At 37.8% G+C, this 17519-nt stretch overlaps 1 protein-coding gene across 6 annotated transcripts in view; it reads left to right on the top strand.

The window, feature by feature from the left end:
* Positions 1–17519, top strand: part of LOC101894336 (longitudinals lacking protein, isoforms A/B/D/L) — a 743553-nt gene that overhangs the window by 271552 nt on the left and 454482 nt on the right. The window contains exon 1 of one of the 6 annotated variants that reach the window (XM_059119165.1): positions 9968–11056. The exons of the other annotated variants lie outside the window; for them this stretch is intronic. The gene's annotated coding sequence lies outside the window, so the exon portion shown is untranslated. Of the gene's footprint in view, positions 1–9967; positions 11057–17519 lie in introns of those variants that run through there. 6 annotated transcript variants of the gene reach the window in all.

Genomic DNA, 17519 nt, shown 5'->3' with positions numbered 1-17519 from the left:
ATATCTGAACCGATTTTGTCCAAATTTAATGTATTTGCTTCTACATTGAATTCGGTCGGATGTACCAAAATTCAGGACTTTTTAACAGATATTGGTCATTTTGGGCAAAATTAAACCGAAATCGCTTGATGATATATATATGGAACCTATATCCAAATCTGAACCGATTTTAAAAAAATTTGGCAGAGGTATTTCCGAGCTCTATAAGATATCTGGTACCAAATATCATTGTTGTCGAATGCATATTACGAATTTGAGGGACTTTAAACCCCAAATCGGATAAAACATGTATATGGAAGCTATAACTATATCTGAAGCGATTTTCACCAAATCTATGGAAGCTATAGCTATATCTGAAGCGATTTTCACCAAATCTAATGTACTTGCTTCTAGACTGAATTCGGTTGGATATGCAAAAATTCAGGTAATTTGGACTTATATTAGGCATTTTGTGCACAATTAATACGAAATCGGTTGAGGATATATATGGGAGCTATATCCAAATCTCAACCGATCTTAACAAAATTTGAAACACTTATTTCAGAGCTGTATCTGATATCTGGTACCAAAGATAATTGTTGTCGAATGCATATTACGAATTTGAGGGACTTAAACACAAAATCGGATGAAACATATATATGGGAACTTTAGCTATATCTGAACCGATTTTCACCAAATTTAATGTACTTGCTTCTAGACCAAATTCGGTTGGATATGCAAAAATTCATTTCGACTGATATTGCCTATTTGGTGCACAATTAATCTGAAATCGGTTAAGGATATTTATGGGAGCTATATCCAAATCTGAACCGATCTTGACAAAACATGGAACACTTATTTCAAAGCTGTATCTGATATCTGGTACCAAAGATCATGGTTGTGGAATGCATATTACACTTCTGAGGGACTTTAAACCCCAAATCGGATAAAACCTATATATATATGGGAGCTATAGCTATATCTAAACCGATTTACACTAAATATGCAGTAATGATTTATGGGACGAATTCAGCCATAAATGCCAAAATTCAGTCCATTTGGGCTGATATTAGCCTTTTGGTGCACAATAAACCGAAACCGAAACGATCTCGACAAAATTTGTCTGGGGTATTTTCGAGCAGTATCTGATGTCCGGTACCAAATATCATTCTTCTGGAGTGCATATTTAACGGATATCGGATGAAACATATCTATGGGAGCTATAGCTATATCTGAACCGATTATCTTTAAATATGATTTACTTGCTTCTGGACTGAATTCGTTCGGATGTACCATAATACAGGTCTTTCTGACTTAGATTAGCCATTTTGTGCACAATAAACCCGAAATCTGAATTCGGTCGGATGTACCAAAATTCAGGCCATTTTGACTTAGATTAGCCTTTTTGTGCACAATAAACCGAATATATATATGGGAGCTATTGCGAACCGATCTTGATAAAATTTGGCAGAGGTATTTATGGACTGTATCTGATATGTGGTACCACGCATCATTCTTGTGGAGTTCACTTTATGAATATGAGGGACTTTAAAACGAAATCGGATGAAACAAATATAGGTTAGCCATGGCTATATCTGAACCGATTTTCACCAAATTTGATGTACTTGCTTCTAAGTCCGAGGTCATTTGGTCTTAGATTCGCCGTTTTGTGCACAATTAATTCGAAATTGGTTGAAGATGGGGAGCTATATTTAAATCTGATCCGATTGTCACCAATTTCAAAAGGGTTCGTCCTTGGGCCAAAAAAATATTGTATGGAAAATTTCATCTTAATCGGATAATAAATGCGACCTGCATTTTGTCCGCAAGAAGACATGGATGGATGAACTGGCATGCATAAATCGACTCAAAAACTGATTCTATGAAGATCCTCGAAAGTAACTATGGGTCTATCTCGCTTCCTTCTCCATGTTACAAACAAATGCACAAAGACATAATACCCTTACCACTATGTGGTGTAGGGTATAACTATACAACGCTGTAACGCATCGCCTTTCGGCAAGCTCTCTTTATAATCTTCTAATAGAGAAATCCATTCATTTCGGACACATAACATGGAGTCGAGCATGTGTATTTTGTTATGTACATATTTACCCAAAAGAGTGTCGATCAACAACGACTGAGCGAGCTAGTGAGCGAGCTAGTGAGCGAGCAAGAGCAATTATGTGATAGGAATAAAGCTTTTTCATTTTTCTCCCCTAATGCATTTCGGGTGACGCCAACGTTAACGCATCCATCAACGTTGCCGAATAATTGCTTCGCATGGCATGTCGCTGCTACGCTGCTCATTGGGGGCCTCACATTATTTGTTTTTAACAGCTTTGCGTTTGCTGCGTTTGTTTTTCTGTTTCTCATTTTTTTTGTGTTTGCATTTCGCAGAACAATGTTCGACCTTGACAATGAAAATAGTGATATAGTGCTGCGATTATCGCTTGACGTCTGCCGCCTTCGCCTTCACCCAATCGCTTTTAATACAGTTTACATTTGCTGTCGCTAAGTACTGACTCGCTGGCTGGCTGGCTGGCTGGCTGACTGTTTGGTTCTTCAATTAGATTTTCTTTTGGTTTATTTGTTTGCAACGTTTTTTGCCATCTTTTTTTTTGGCAAATGGGATGTGTTTGCGAGGAAAAGTTGCCAGAAAAGATCACCGTTCGTGTAGTTTCGCAATTCTATGCCTTGGCAGGTATGCATATATCAGCAATCTTTGTTTGCAACAATATTGCGCGAAATGTTTGTTACAACCGAGAAAGCTAAGAATAGAAGGTTGTCTTGAAGCGGAGTAATTCTCACAGATTTATCACAGATTAATCAGGCTTAAGCTTACGATTCGATAGATGCAACGGTTTCGGGAACTTTTACCGACTCTGCTGAAAAATATTTTAGAGACTGATTTTTTAAATATCTAGAACATTTCCTCAGGAGGAAATCGAAGCTTTGTGCTTCTCAATTCATAGTACGAAGCAGTGGCGCCCAAGTGCATGTAAAAAAAAAAAACAAGTTAAAAAATATCCGTCGTTTTGTCCACAGATATATACCCTCAGCTTATGTCTGATAATAAAAGGTATTTTGACCTGGTAATTCAAAATATTTTCTCTTTATTGGGATGATGCCGAAGGAGTGTGCTCATATTTTGCATATCGCATATGTATGACCATAGTTTGATATAATTATTTTGATATGCGAGCTTTGGACTATATCGACAACTTCAAAACGGGAACCTCTAAGGACAAGTTTATACTTCAAAAATTTCATCCATCAAATCTTCTAAAATATCAAATATGAAACAATAATGTGGGTTATATGTAGGAAACGTGGAACTAAATATCCAATGTTCTGCCACCGGACTAGAACCCAGTATGAACTACAAATATCAATTTTTATCAAAATATCGAATATCGGCCAATTTTTATCGTACCGTTATATGAGGGCTATACCAAAACATGGACCTATACATACAATGTTTAGCCACAGAAGCTAGAACCCATTACGAACTACAAATACCAATTTCTGGACAAATCCGTTAAAAATGTGGCAAAAATGATCGAATCACCGAATATCGGGAGCTACAGTTATATGGGGCCTATACCAACACATGAACCTGTACATACAATGTTTCGCCAGCTGAGCTAGAACTCGTTATTACCAACAAATAGCAATTTTTGGACAAATCCGTGAAAAAATGTGCAAAAAGCATTAAAATAAGGAATATCGGAAGGTGCCGTTATATGGGAGCTATACCAAAACGTGGACATATACATACAATGTTTCGCCACACGTGGTGGAATCTATTATACCCTAGAAATACCAATTTTTAGACAAATCCGTGAAAAAAGTGGCAAAAAGCATTAAAATAACGAATATCGGAAGGTGCCGTTATATGGGGCCTATACGAAGACGTTAACCAGCACGGATAATTTTCTGTCATAGGCTGTAGTATCCATTACGAACTTCAAATACCAAGTTTGAAACATTTCAGGTGAAATTTCAGGCTAAAATCATCAAAATATCAAATATCGGGAGGTACGGTACCGTTATATGGGGGCTATACGAAGGCGTGGACCTGCACAGACAGATTTCTGTCTGAGTCTGTACTATCTATTACGAACTTCAAATACCAAGTTTGAAACATTTCAGGTGAAAATTCAGCAAAAATCATCAAAATATCGAATATAGGGAGGTACAGTTGTATTGGGGCTATACGAAGGCGTGGACCTGCACATACAATTTTCTGTTTTAGGCTGTAGTATTCATTACTAACTTCAAATGCCAAATTTGAAACAATTCCGATAAAAAATGTCGCTTAAATCACCAAAATACCGAATATCGGGAGGTGCCTTGATATGAGGCTATACGAACGCGTGGACCTGCACGGACAATTCTCTGTCACAGACTGTAGTATTCATTACGAACTTCAAATACCAATTTCAGGTGAATAATGTCGCTTAAATCACCAAAGTACCGAATAAAGGGAGGTACACTTATATAGAGGGCTATGCAAAAACGTGGACCTAAATACGTGGACCATATTCAATACCTAAAGTCCTGCAGACATAATACTCATTTGAGTGAAATTTTATCAAACTACTTCATTTCGTTCGGAAGCTAGAGTGATTTCCACAGACGGACTGACATCGCTGAATCGACACAGAATTTCATGCTTTGTGGGGTCTGAAATGTATATTTCGTGGTGTTACAAACAGAATGAGAATCTTAATTACTCTTCGTACTATGGTGGAGGGTATAACAATCATTAACATCTTCATTTTGAATGCACATCATTATTTCTAGTAGTTTGGCATCAGTTCGATACTAATTTTTTAGCTGTTGAAACAAAGTATATACAGTGTTGAATGTTACAATGTCGAACTAATCGAATCGAAATTGTTACATTTCTGATTTCGTATTCCAAATTTGTAATGGGTACTACAGCCTATGCCTAAAAATTTCGTTTGCAGGTCTACGTCTTCGTATAGCCCCCATATAACGGTACCTCTCGATATTCGGTATTTTGATGGTTTTAGCGGCATTATTCGCCGGAAATCAAATTTCGTATTTAAAGATATTAATGGGTCCTACAGCCTTTAACAAAAATATACTTATGCAGGTCCACGTCTTCGTATAGTCTCCGAATAAAGTTATAAAGGTATTTTTCGTAATTTTTGACATTTTTTAACTTCCTTCCAAATGGTGGAGGGTTTTCAAAGTTCGGCCCGGCCGAACTTACAGCTTTTTTATTTGTTACTTTTAATTTCGAATCTTACTTTTCATTTCGAGAACTCTTCTCAAAAATCGATCAGATCAGTTTTTTTCTATAAAAATTCTCAGTCTTTTGCCAAAAGAAAAAACCTGTACACACGAAGCCCCCATAAAAGCCACATAGGTTAAAAGGGAAACAAACAACGTGTGTCGCCGAGAGACCATTGGGGAGTGGGTACCATTCAAAGCGGAACTAAATTAAATGCAGTTCACAATCAGCCAACTAGCCATTCATTTACAAAGGCAGTGCTATAGTCAGACCGCCAGTTGGTTGGTTGATCGTTTGGTGAATAGACTGTTTGCTTGTTTGGCTGTGACTACACATGGGGTACAATTTTCAAGGGCAAACTCACACACATGGCTGGCTGGCTGTTCCGCAGCGAAAAGCGAATGCAAACCCGACGACAACATAAAGCAAGCAACACACTATGCGTTCGATCAGTTAGTGGCGGAGGGCTGGCAGTGCTGCTGCTCTTACTCAACGAGAAAGAAACGAAAAACTTTTTTTCGTTGTTGTAGGAAATGTCAGCGAAGCAACTACTGCAGCTGCGATTTGTTTGTTGATTCTGTCGCAGTTGGCGTCTACAGGCACACTTTATCTCTCTATACCCCGGAAGGCCCCCAGCCAATAGAAGTAAGAAAAATGCATGTGGTTGGTGACAGTCTTATTATGAATGAGTAATGAAGATCGGTTGGGGGATCGGGGTATTATGCATGGAGCACATGTGTGAGAGAGAAATACAACTTGTGTGGCGAGAGCTTTGTTAGAACGTGGAGAGAAAACAAAACTGTGCAATGTTTGTCGTTATTGCCGCCATGACAATGCGCATCGGTAAAAAGTGAAAAGGTTTGTTTGACTTTTCTCAATTGATAATCGAACTGTGAAGGAGGTCTAATCAGATCAGTCGTGGTTGATGGTATAATTTCTCTGGTAGGAACTTTAGTACCCTTCAGAAAACAAGAGTAGTACCGCAGTGCTGCTCGAGTACTCGCCAAGCGATACCGACCACTCGCTCTTCATTTCCCCGTTAACGGTAAGAGCTGCTGACTTTTACACTGGACTGTCGTGTGAAAATCAGTACTCGCTTTTTCAGCGCTTTGTGAGGGGTGAGCGACTGCTGAATTTTGCATCAGTCGCCATTGAAAGAAAGTAACTGAACATACTGCACGATCGTAATTATTCGCATTGCCATTGCGAATAATTAAAAGAACGAAAGACAGATTTTGTTTTCATTCAGCTATTTTTATTTCAAAACAATATTTTTTTCTTTTTCTTTTCTTTTTCACTTAAAAAAAAAAAAAAAAAACAAATATTTTACTTGCAAGTCCACACAATGCACAAAACACAAATCACAAATAAGCATAATCAGATGCTGACAGTGTTACCAATATATGCGATTATAAAAAAAAAAAACAGTGCAGCACTTGCGAGTAGTCAAGCAGTACTCGCCGCCTACAACCATTGATACTACTGACTTTTACATCAGTGTAGCACCACTCGCAGTTCATCAATACCTCCACCGTTTTCTGCAGGGTAATGTTTGCTTAACTGAACAACGTAAATTGTTAGTGGGGCCGACTTTTGGTGTTGAAACCCCAAAAGACGAGATCGACATTTGCCTGTGCTAAAGATATTCTTTGCTTCTTGTTCAATTTTACATTTCCAACTAATAAACAGTATTTTTATAGCCACCGACTTGAGAAGGAGGATATATTAACACTGTCATTCCGTTTGTAACATCATTAAATATTCGTGGTAGACCCCATAAAATATATATTCTAAGGCGATTTAATTATGTCCGTCTCTCTGTATGTTCACGATACAGCCCACGTTAAATGACACATCGTTTCAAATTTTGGCAGAGCAATTTGTATTGTGTCTAGGATAGTTGGCAGGGAAAATGAGATATGTTGGTCCACGTTTTGTTATAGCCGCCATATAACAGTACCTCCCAATATTCGGTATTTTGTTGATTTTCGCCACATTTTTTCACGGATATGTTTAAAAGTAGGTATTTGCAATTCATAATAGGTTCTAGCTCCGGTGACGAAACATTGTAAGTATAGGTCCACGTTTTGGTATAGACCCCATATAATGGCATCTCCCGATATTCGGTATTTTGATGCTTTTTACGACATTATTCACCGGAAATATTTACAATTTAATATTTGATGTTCGTAATGGATGCTACAGCCTATGACAGGAGATTGTCTGTGCAGGTCCACGTCTCATAACGGTACCTCCCGATATTCGGTATTATGATGATTTTAGCGACATTATTCACCGGACATGTTTCAAATTTGGTATATGAAGTTCGTAATGGATACTACAGCTTATGACAGAAGAGTGTCCCTACAGATCAACGCCTTCGTTTAGCCCCATATAACTGTACCTCCCGATATTCGGTATTTTAAAGATTTTAGCGACATTATTCACCGAAATTGTTTCAAATTTGATATTTGAAGTTCGTACTGAATACTACTGTGTAAGATAGAAAATTGTCTGTGCAGGTCCACGTCTTCGTATAGCCCCCATAGAACGCTACCTTCCGATATTCGGTATTTTGATGGTTTAGCCACATTTTTCAATGTAATTGTCTGAAATTCCACACAAAAGGAGTTCTTCGTGGCTACTTTACCCCCTGGAAGAGAATTGTTAATATAAGTCCACCATATCGTATAGCCCCCATACAACGGTACCCCCGATATTCGGTATTTTGATGATTTTAGCCACATTTTTCAATGGTATTGTCTTAAAATCCTCACAAGAAATGACAGCAGTCTGAAGTTGGTTGCAGTTTTTTCATTTCATCGTATGGCCCCTTTACAACGGTACCCCCAATATTCGGTATTTTGATGATTTTAGCCACATTTTTCAATGGCATTGTCTGAAGTTCTACACAAGGTGTCCCTCATTACTTCTTTGCCCCCTGGAAGAGAATTGTTAATATAAGTCCACGATATCGTATAGCCCGCATATAAGGGTACCTTCCGATATTAGGTATTTTGATGATTTTAGCCACATTTTCAATGAAATTGTCTAAAAATCCACAAAGGAGTTTCTTCTGAGTACTTTACAACCTGAAAGATTATTGTCTATATAGGTCCTCTATATTGTATTTCCCCCTGGATATATAACTGTAATTCCCTATATTCGGTGTTTTGATGATTTTAGCTACAATTTTCAATGGAATTGTCTAGAAACACACTAGAAGTTCATTTTGAGTACTTTACCCCCGGAAAAGAATTGTTCATAGAAGTCCACGATAACGTATAGCCCGCATATAAGGGTACCTTCCGATATTCGGTATTTTGATGATTTTAGCTATATTATCCACCGGAATTGTTTCATATTTCGAATTTACAGTTCGTAATGGGAAGTACAGTCTATGACAGAAAATTGTCTATGCATGTCCAGGTCTTCGTATAGGCCTCATATATCACTACCGCCCCATATATCAGTACCTCCCTATAATCGGTATTTTGACGATTTTAGGTAGTATTCGAGTTCAAAATGGATGCTACAGCCTACGACAGAAAATTGTCTGTCTCCTCCCTCTATTCGGTATTTTGATGATTATTACACACATTATTACATTATTTCCCCATTTTTCAAGCTTCATATTTGAATATTGTAATGGCTTATGGCAAAAGTTGCCTATGCAGGTCCACTTCTTCGTATATTACCGAATATAATGGCTATATCCGATATTTTAAAATTTAACAGCATTTCTTAGGGATTTATTTATTTTATTTATTTTTGGAGAATTTTCAAATTCCTTCCAAATGGTGCTTTTTTACTTGTTATCTCATTGGGGCCTCGCCATTGTTGTTCTCTCTATATATCTTTATTCCTTCCATAGGTATATGCGGGCGTTTCTTGTCCATATCTTGGATTCTAGACGTGACACATTTAGCGGCATTGGATTGTCCAAATTTACTGTTGCTAATTCCCTGTCTGGTTTGACAAGAAAGTTTGCTATTTTGTTACCTCTAATCCCCGCATGACCTGATACCCATATAATGCATACTGGGCCGTTTTGAGAATAGTTGTTGATTGAATTTACATAATCCAATACAGTTTTCAAAAATTCTGTTTTAGATCGGACAAACGAAAAAAGTTATAAAAAGTATATCAATAAAAAAAAGTCCCGCTCTCCCTAGATTCCCCACAATTCTGAAAACCTACCTCGTAACTGCCTAAATGCAATTAAATTAATCAGCTGAGTGTTCAGTGCTCTTTTCCCGTATTATTATAATTTGTTTTCTATTTCCCAATTCTAGACAATTCTCATTTTTTTGCGCTAATTGTTGTGATCGTTTGGCTTGACAATTGCCTGCGTTGCTGCTTAGGAGGTGGCGATGGTAGTACACTTGGCAAGAGGAAGCAGTAGAAAAAGCAAAGCAAATAAAACAAAGTGTTTGAAGTTCGTTTGACCAACTAAATTGAATGCGATCTATGCGATCGGATTTTATGGGTTTGCAAGCGCGTTGCGGAGCGGTTGCTGCTGCTGCTATAGTCACTGCAGTTGTGATCGCTGCAGCCAAGAACGCCGATGCGCGCGTATTTTGCTGTTGTTGTAACAGCACTACGTATTATGTATGTGCGCTTACGCTGCCAATGCTATTGCGTTGTTTGCTATCGTTGACGTTGATTTGTTGTTGTTGCCTGTTTCTTTTCTCGCAAATTGTGTTTTTGTTTTTTTTTTTTTTTTTTTGCAATCGCAGTTCGCATTCGCCTACTCTTACTTTAGAATGTTTGGGGCCTTAGTTAGTAGTTTTCTATGCAACCGTTAAGTCAGTCTCCATTTTGAAACGTACGTTGTTTAGAAGGTGCTGCGACGACGACCGACCGACACCATCACCCTATTGTTCGTTTGAAACGGAAGAAACTGAATTCACACGGCGGGTTCGTAATAGAAATCGAAAGAAACAAAACAACAACAGAAAAAACGGAAGAAAAATAGAAGCGTACGGCGAACGCAATAACGCACTTTCGTGTAGATCGTAACGTGTGAAAGAAAATTGTGTTTTTTTGGAAATTTGGTACCTAAGTTCGTTTTTTTTTGTTTTGTGATGAAATTCTAGTGAAAGTCCGTATTTTTGAAAATTATTTTTAAAAAAAAGTTCAAACTTGCCAGGCCTTTCTCGGTCTACGAATATCAAAATCCAAAAAATGCATTATATTTACCCCGAATCCATTGATATTCCGACATCTATAATATAACATCCTGTTCTGTGAAATAGTTCTGCCGTCGGCCATTGTCAAGTTCAGTGTATGAAAGTGTTTGAAATTTGATTTCAATTGTGTTGGCAGACCCTCAACTCAGTGGTAGTGTGCAGTGCTGACGTCACGTGTTCTATGTCCAAGCATAACGGCATTGCTGGCGTTTACGCCAAAGATGATGCACTAAATTAAACCTGTCCGCACAAACGTCAATCAAATGGAATCCATCAATTTATTTGTGTTTTAAAATAAACCAAAATTCAAAAAAAATCTATTTTTAAAAGCCGAAAAAAATTGCCAAAAAAAAAATAAAAATAATTGAAGAAGAAAAAAAGCAAAACCAAAAAAAATATATAAAATAATTAACCAAAAAATTGTAAAGTGAAAAATTTTGAAAGTGAATCTATCGGAGATCCTAATTTTTGAGCTAGTAACCCAAACAACCTATCTGTTTCAAATTGTCCGGCAAGTGTGCTGAGGTGTGGGTGTGAGTGTGTGCGTCTGCCTGTGAGTGCTTTGTTTGTTATCCAGTGTATTCTGCAGGAGTTGCCAGATTTGCCTAGGCAAACAAGGGTAAGTTTGGTGGCACCCATCAATATAATGTAATTTTATAACACAAACAAGAAAAAAAGCTTTAATTTCGGCCGGAACGAACTTTACACACCCTCCGCCATTTGGAACGAATTTTTCCATTTTCAAAAACACAAAAAAAAAAAAAAAATAATAATAATAATAAAATAAATAAATAAAATCCGCTAACAATTCTGTTAAAATCTTAAAAATGCCGAATGTAATATGGGGGCTATACGAAGACGTAGACCTGCACAAACAATTTTCTGTCACAGGCTTTAGTATCCATTACGAACCTCAAATACGAAATTTGAAACAATTCCAGTGAAGAATGTCGCTAAAATCACCAAAATACCGAATATCGGGAGGTGCTGTAATATGGGGTCTATACGAAGGCGTGGACCTGCACGGGCAATTTTCTGTCATAGGCTGTAGTATCCATTACGAACCTTAAATACCAAATCTGATACAATTCCGGTGAATAGTGTCGCTAAAATCATTGAAATATCAAATATCGGGAGGTACCGTTATATAGGGGCCATACGAAGACGTGGACCTGTACAGGAAATTTTCTGTCATAGGCTGTAGTATTCATTACGTATTTTAAATACCAAATCTGAAACAATTCCGGTAAATAATGTCGCTAAAATCACCAAAATACCGAATATTGGGAGGTGCCGTTTTATGGGGGCTATACGAAGAGGTGGACCCGCACGGACAATTTTCCGTCATAGCCTGAAGTATCCCATACGAACTTCAAATACCAAATCTGAAACAATTCCGGTTATTAATGTCGCTAAAATCACCAAAATACCGAAAATAGGAAGGTACCATTAGATGGGGGCTATACGAAGGCGTGGACCCGCACGGACAATTTTCTGTCATAGGCTGCAGTAATCATTACGAACTTCAAATACCAAATTCGAAACATTTCCGGTGAATAATGTCGCTAAAATCAACAAAAACCCGAATATCGGTAGGTGCCGTTATATGGGGGCTATACGAAGAGGTGGACCCGCACGGACAATTTTCCGTCATAGCTTGAAGTATCCCATACGAACTTCAAATACCAAATCTGAAACAATTCCGGTAAATATTGTCGCTAAAATCACCAAAATACCGAATATTGGGAGGTGCCGTTATATGGGGGCTATACGAAGACGTGGGCCTGCACAGAAAATTTTCTTTCATAGGCTGAAGTATCCATTATGAACTTCAAATACCAAATCTGAAGCAATTCCGGTGCATAATGTCGCTAAAATCATCACAATACCGAATATCGGGAGGTGCCGTTATATGGGGGCTATACGAAGAGGTGGACCTGCACAGACAATTTTCTGTCATAGGCTGTAGTATCCATTACGAACCTTAAATACCAAATCTGATACAATTCCGGTGAATAAACCGAATATCGGTAGGTGCCGTTATATGGGGGCTATACGAAGAGGTGGACCCGCACGGACAATTTTCCGTCATAGCTTGAAGTATCCCATACGAACTTCAAATACCAAATCTGAAACAATTCCGGTAAATAATGTCGCTAAAATCACCAAAATACCGAAAATTGGAAGGTACCATTAGATGGGGGCTATACGAAGGCGTGGATCCGCACGGACAATTTTCTGTCATAGGCTGCAGTAATCATTACGAACTTCAAATACCAAATTCGAAACATTTCCGGTGAATAATGTCGCTAAAATCAACAAAAACCCGAATATCGGTAGGTGCCGTTATATGGGGGCTATACGAAGAGGTGGACCCACACGGACAATTTTCCGTCATAGCTTGAAGTATCCCATACGAACTTCAAATACCAAATCTGAAACAATTCCGGTAAATATTGTCGCTAAAATCACCAAAATACCGAATATTGGGAGGTGCCGTTATATGGGGGCTATACGAAGACGTGGGCCTGCACAGACAATTTTCTTTCATAGGCTGAAGTATCCATTATGAACTTCAAATACCAATTCTGAAGCAATTCCGGTGCATAATGTCGCTAAAATCATCACAATACCGAATATCGGGAGGTGCCGTTATATGGGGGCTATCCGAAGAGGTGGACCTGCACAGACAATTTTCGGTCATAGGCTGTAATATTAATTTCAAACTTAAAAAACCACCATTTGAAACAATTCCGGTGAATAATGTCGCTAAAATCATCAAAATAACGATTATCGGGAGGTACAGTTGTATTGGTGCTATACGAAGACGTAGACCAGCACAGACAATTTTTTGTCATAGGCTTTAGTATCCATTACGAACCTCAAATACCAAATCTTAAATAATTCCGGTGAATAAAGTCGCTAAAATCGACAAAGTACGGAATATCGGGAGGTACCGTTATATAGGGGGGCTATATGAAGACGTGGACCTGCAGAGACAATTTTCTGTCATAGCCGAACTTCAAATACTAAATCTGAAACAATTCCGGTGAATAATGTCGATAAAATCATCGGAGGTGCCGTTATATTGGGGCTATACCAAAAAGTGGACCTACATAGACCATTTTCAGTACCAAAAGTCCTGCAGACATAATATACATTTGAGTAAAATTTTAACAACCTACTTTATTTCGTTCGGAAGCTAGAGTGATTTCCACAGACGAACGTCGACGGACAGACGGATGGACATAGCATAATCGACATAGAATGTTATGCTGATCAAGAATATATATACTTTGTGGGGTCTAAAATGTATATTTCGAGGTGTTACAAATGGAAAGGCAAACAAAATATACCCTCTATACTATTGTGGGGGTATAATAATAACTTTGTCTATATTTACACATAGATACATGTGTTTTATATATGTATGTATGGGAAACAATATTATAGTCTGATATTGTAAACGCCAAAAGCGACCGTTCTGCAATTAATAATCGTAGAAATTTTCTTCTTTCTAGACATTGTGGCAGACATGCCAAGAAAACGAAACGGAAAAACAATTTAAATATTTCTATACTAAAGATGTAGAATAATATGTCACATGAAAGGTGGGGGGGGGGATGGTTGGGAGGTTGTATGTGGAATGGGTTGCAGTGAATCGTTTGAACTCATAACACATTGTTGTCAATATTATCTAATAATTTATTTTGCTGTTGCTATGAACATTTGCTCGAAATGTTTGAACGTTTTGAACATCACAATTCACTGACCCAAATTGAGATAAATAAAGTAAATATTGTGTAATGGTGCAATGAAAACTCAAAAAAACTAAAAATCCTCTGTAGGGACTTGGGAATCGGGACTTCCCGTATCAAATTGAAAATTTTGGGTATGCTTTCTTTTTTTTTTTCGGCCAATTTTTGATTTTAATTTTCAAACCAAAATCGATGTCGATTTCAAATTGAAATTTTTGGATATGCTTTCTTTTGTTATACCTCAGCCTCAGCCTACAGAGTTTATATGTCATTGGATACGGTCAAAACGTGCCTAGCCGAAATAACGGTTTTAGAGCCTAGGTCTCTTTGGGTCAAATCTTTTTCAGGACATTTGTAGTCGATCTAGCAATGTCCGTCTGTGCATCCGTCTGCCTGGCTGTCTATCCAACTTTGCAAAGTCGAATATTTTCATCAGTGCTAGATTAGGCGCGAAAATGGACAATATCAGTCCACTCCATGAAGTACCTCCCCCTTAAAGGGTCAAAATTTTGAATATTCATGAAGCTCATAAAACACGAAATTAACATCTGATTCCATTCAGACTTGGCACATCTCAATATTTTCATTAACGCAAGATAGGACCATTCCTTCTGGTACCTGGCCACATGGGGCTCAAGATATCCCCCATATAATGGTACTTTCGGTGATTTTAGCGACACTATTCACCAGAAATGTTTAAAATTTTGTATTTAAAGTTTGTAATGGATACGACAGCCAATGACAGAAAATTGTCTTCGTATAGCCCCCATATAACAGCACCTCCTCATATTCGGTATTATGATGCTTTTAGCGACATTAATTACCGGAATTGATTAAAATTTCATATTTAAAGTTCGTAATAGATACTACAGCCTATGACAAAATTTGTTGTAATGCAGTTCCACTTCTTAGTAGAGCCCCCTTATAACGCAAACTGCGATATTCGGTATTTTCGTGATTTTAGCGACATTATTTCAAATTTTGTATTTGAAGTTGGTAATTGGTTCTACAGCCTATGACAGAAAATTGTCCGTGCAGGTCCTCGCCTTCGTACAGCCCTCATATAACCGCACCTGCCGATATTCGGATTTTTTCCATGATTTTAAAACTTTATTTACAGGAATTATTTCAAATTTCATATTTATAATTTGTAATGGATATCACAGCCTATGCCAGAAAATTATCTATGCAGGTTCACGTCTTCGTATATCCCCCATATAACAGCACATACCGATGTTCGGTATTTTCATGATTTTAGCGACGTTAATCTCCGGAATTGTTTCAAATTTGGTATTTGAAGTTCGTAATGGATACTACACTAAATGGATACTAGTCTTAGACAGAAAATGATCTATGCAGGTCCATGTCTTCATATAACGCCCATATAACGGTAAATCCCGATATTGGGTACCTTGATGACTTTAGCGACATTATTCCCCGGAATTGTTTCAAATTTCGTATTTGAAGTTCGTAATGGATACTACAGCCCATGGCAGAGAATTTTCTGTGCAACTTTGCTTTCCAAAATACTCCAGATACAATAGTCCATCGGATTGGTATCCGGAGCCTCATTTTGTAAGCATTCTTGGGTGGCGTGTGCTGAGTGCGATGGTGCTGAGTCCTGTTGGAATATCCAAGATCTGTGGCTAAAATGTTTGCGTGTCCAAGGCTTTAATACACCCTCCAGAATATTTTATGTCGGTCTAAACCATCACCATGATCGGTTTTCTTCCGTCCACTTGCTTGACGTCGGGCTAGGCTAACAATATCACGGTAACAATCATTGGTACGAGACACAAAAGATTTATCCACATTTAAATGCTGGAGTGCTCCAACGATAGCCACTTGTGGTTTTCCAGAATTCCATCCTGTCCTTGAATTCCATCACGAATAACTTTTTTTCTGGAAAATTCTCACCAAAATGATTTTGTACGCTTGTAAACAATATAATGAGCTGTCACTGGAATAATTTTAACAGCTGTCGGACGAGTGGCTTAGAAATGACAGCAGTCTGAATTTAGCTGTAGTTTTTTCATCTCACCCTGTATAGATTTAGAATATCGTTTGCTACATCCTATGCATCTGAAAGAGAAAATAACAATCTCCAACTTGTCATGCCTTTAACGCTTCCATTGTGAATTGAATGCTGTTATCACTCACGTTTGCATCATGCGATGCCAGGCTATAGAGGCCCAGGTCATTTCCCTTCCAGTGGGTATATATATGTAGTTATATTTATTTTTAATCAGTTCAGTTCATTTACATTTACATGTCGTAATCACGGTGAATCGTTGATTTTACTAATCTTCGTTGGTCTTATTTATATAGACGATGATCCGAAGTGACCCCTTTACTAATTATTTATTACCGTTGAGAAATGATTAATTTAATAGTGTTTTATTTATGTTGTAGCAAAGTTGTTAGAATTTTGTGGGAATTACCCACGTGGGCAAGGAAGTAGCTAGGGCCATCTAAATACCTAAAATAATTATTTTAATTTTTTTTTGCCTGGAAAACTGGAAATATAGGTAGTTACCTAGGGACGCCAAATGACTTTCGGCCGAAGCGGATACGTGCAAAAAATCATTTATTTTTTTTTTTCGTTTCGAAACAATCACATCCGTACTTGATGGCTGCTAATATTCTGCGTTATCAAAATGCGAATGAAATTCATACCATGAGGGGAGACGACGATGACGACGACGCTTTTGGAAAATAGGCAGACCAGAGACACAACAACAACGCCAATAGCGTAACAAGTATGTGGGTAAACTTTCATAAAGTTCATTATCAGACCCCTAATTGTTGTTGTTGTTGCTGGTGTTCCTCACCTACAAAAAATCGTTTTTTGTTGATAGCGACGAGACCACAACAAATATATATTATAAAGAAGACATATAGACGCAGTCGTCGTCTGAGACGGCGGCAACCTCTTATCAGTCATTGAAAGCGTGTAACAACAAAAATGCAACACATCCAGAAAAATGCACATGCGTTTTGTTTGTACATATGTAGCTGTCTACGAAACTTAAGTTGTTGTATTTTTTTTTTTACGAACCACGAACAAACTGTGATAACAATATATTTTCACATTCTGCTTTTCTTACGGGGAAGTTAAGAAAGTTGAAAGTGGTTGGTAGATTTCGTAATCGCTGCGCAAGAATGAAATAGTTTGCGCAGTTAATTCTTCAGTTACTACTGGCCTACACGTTGTGTGTGAAGTGGCGCTTTATTTTGGATACCGTTTTTTTTGCAGAACACTACAATCGCAGGGGAACGTGTTGAAACCGCAGTTTTGTTACTTTCAAAATGTTGACGATATTA

This window comes from Musca domestica, unplaced genomic scaffold, assembly GCF_030504385.1.
Source record: "Musca domestica strain aabys unplaced genomic scaffold, Musca_domestica.polishedcontigs.V.1.1 14, whole genome shotgun sequence".
Classification (NCBI taxonomy): Eukaryota; Metazoa; Arthropoda; class Insecta; order Diptera; family Muscidae; genus Musca; species Musca domestica.
The sequence above is the reverse complement of the archived record's forward strand: the minus strand, read 5'-3'. Positions and strand labels throughout refer to the sequence as shown.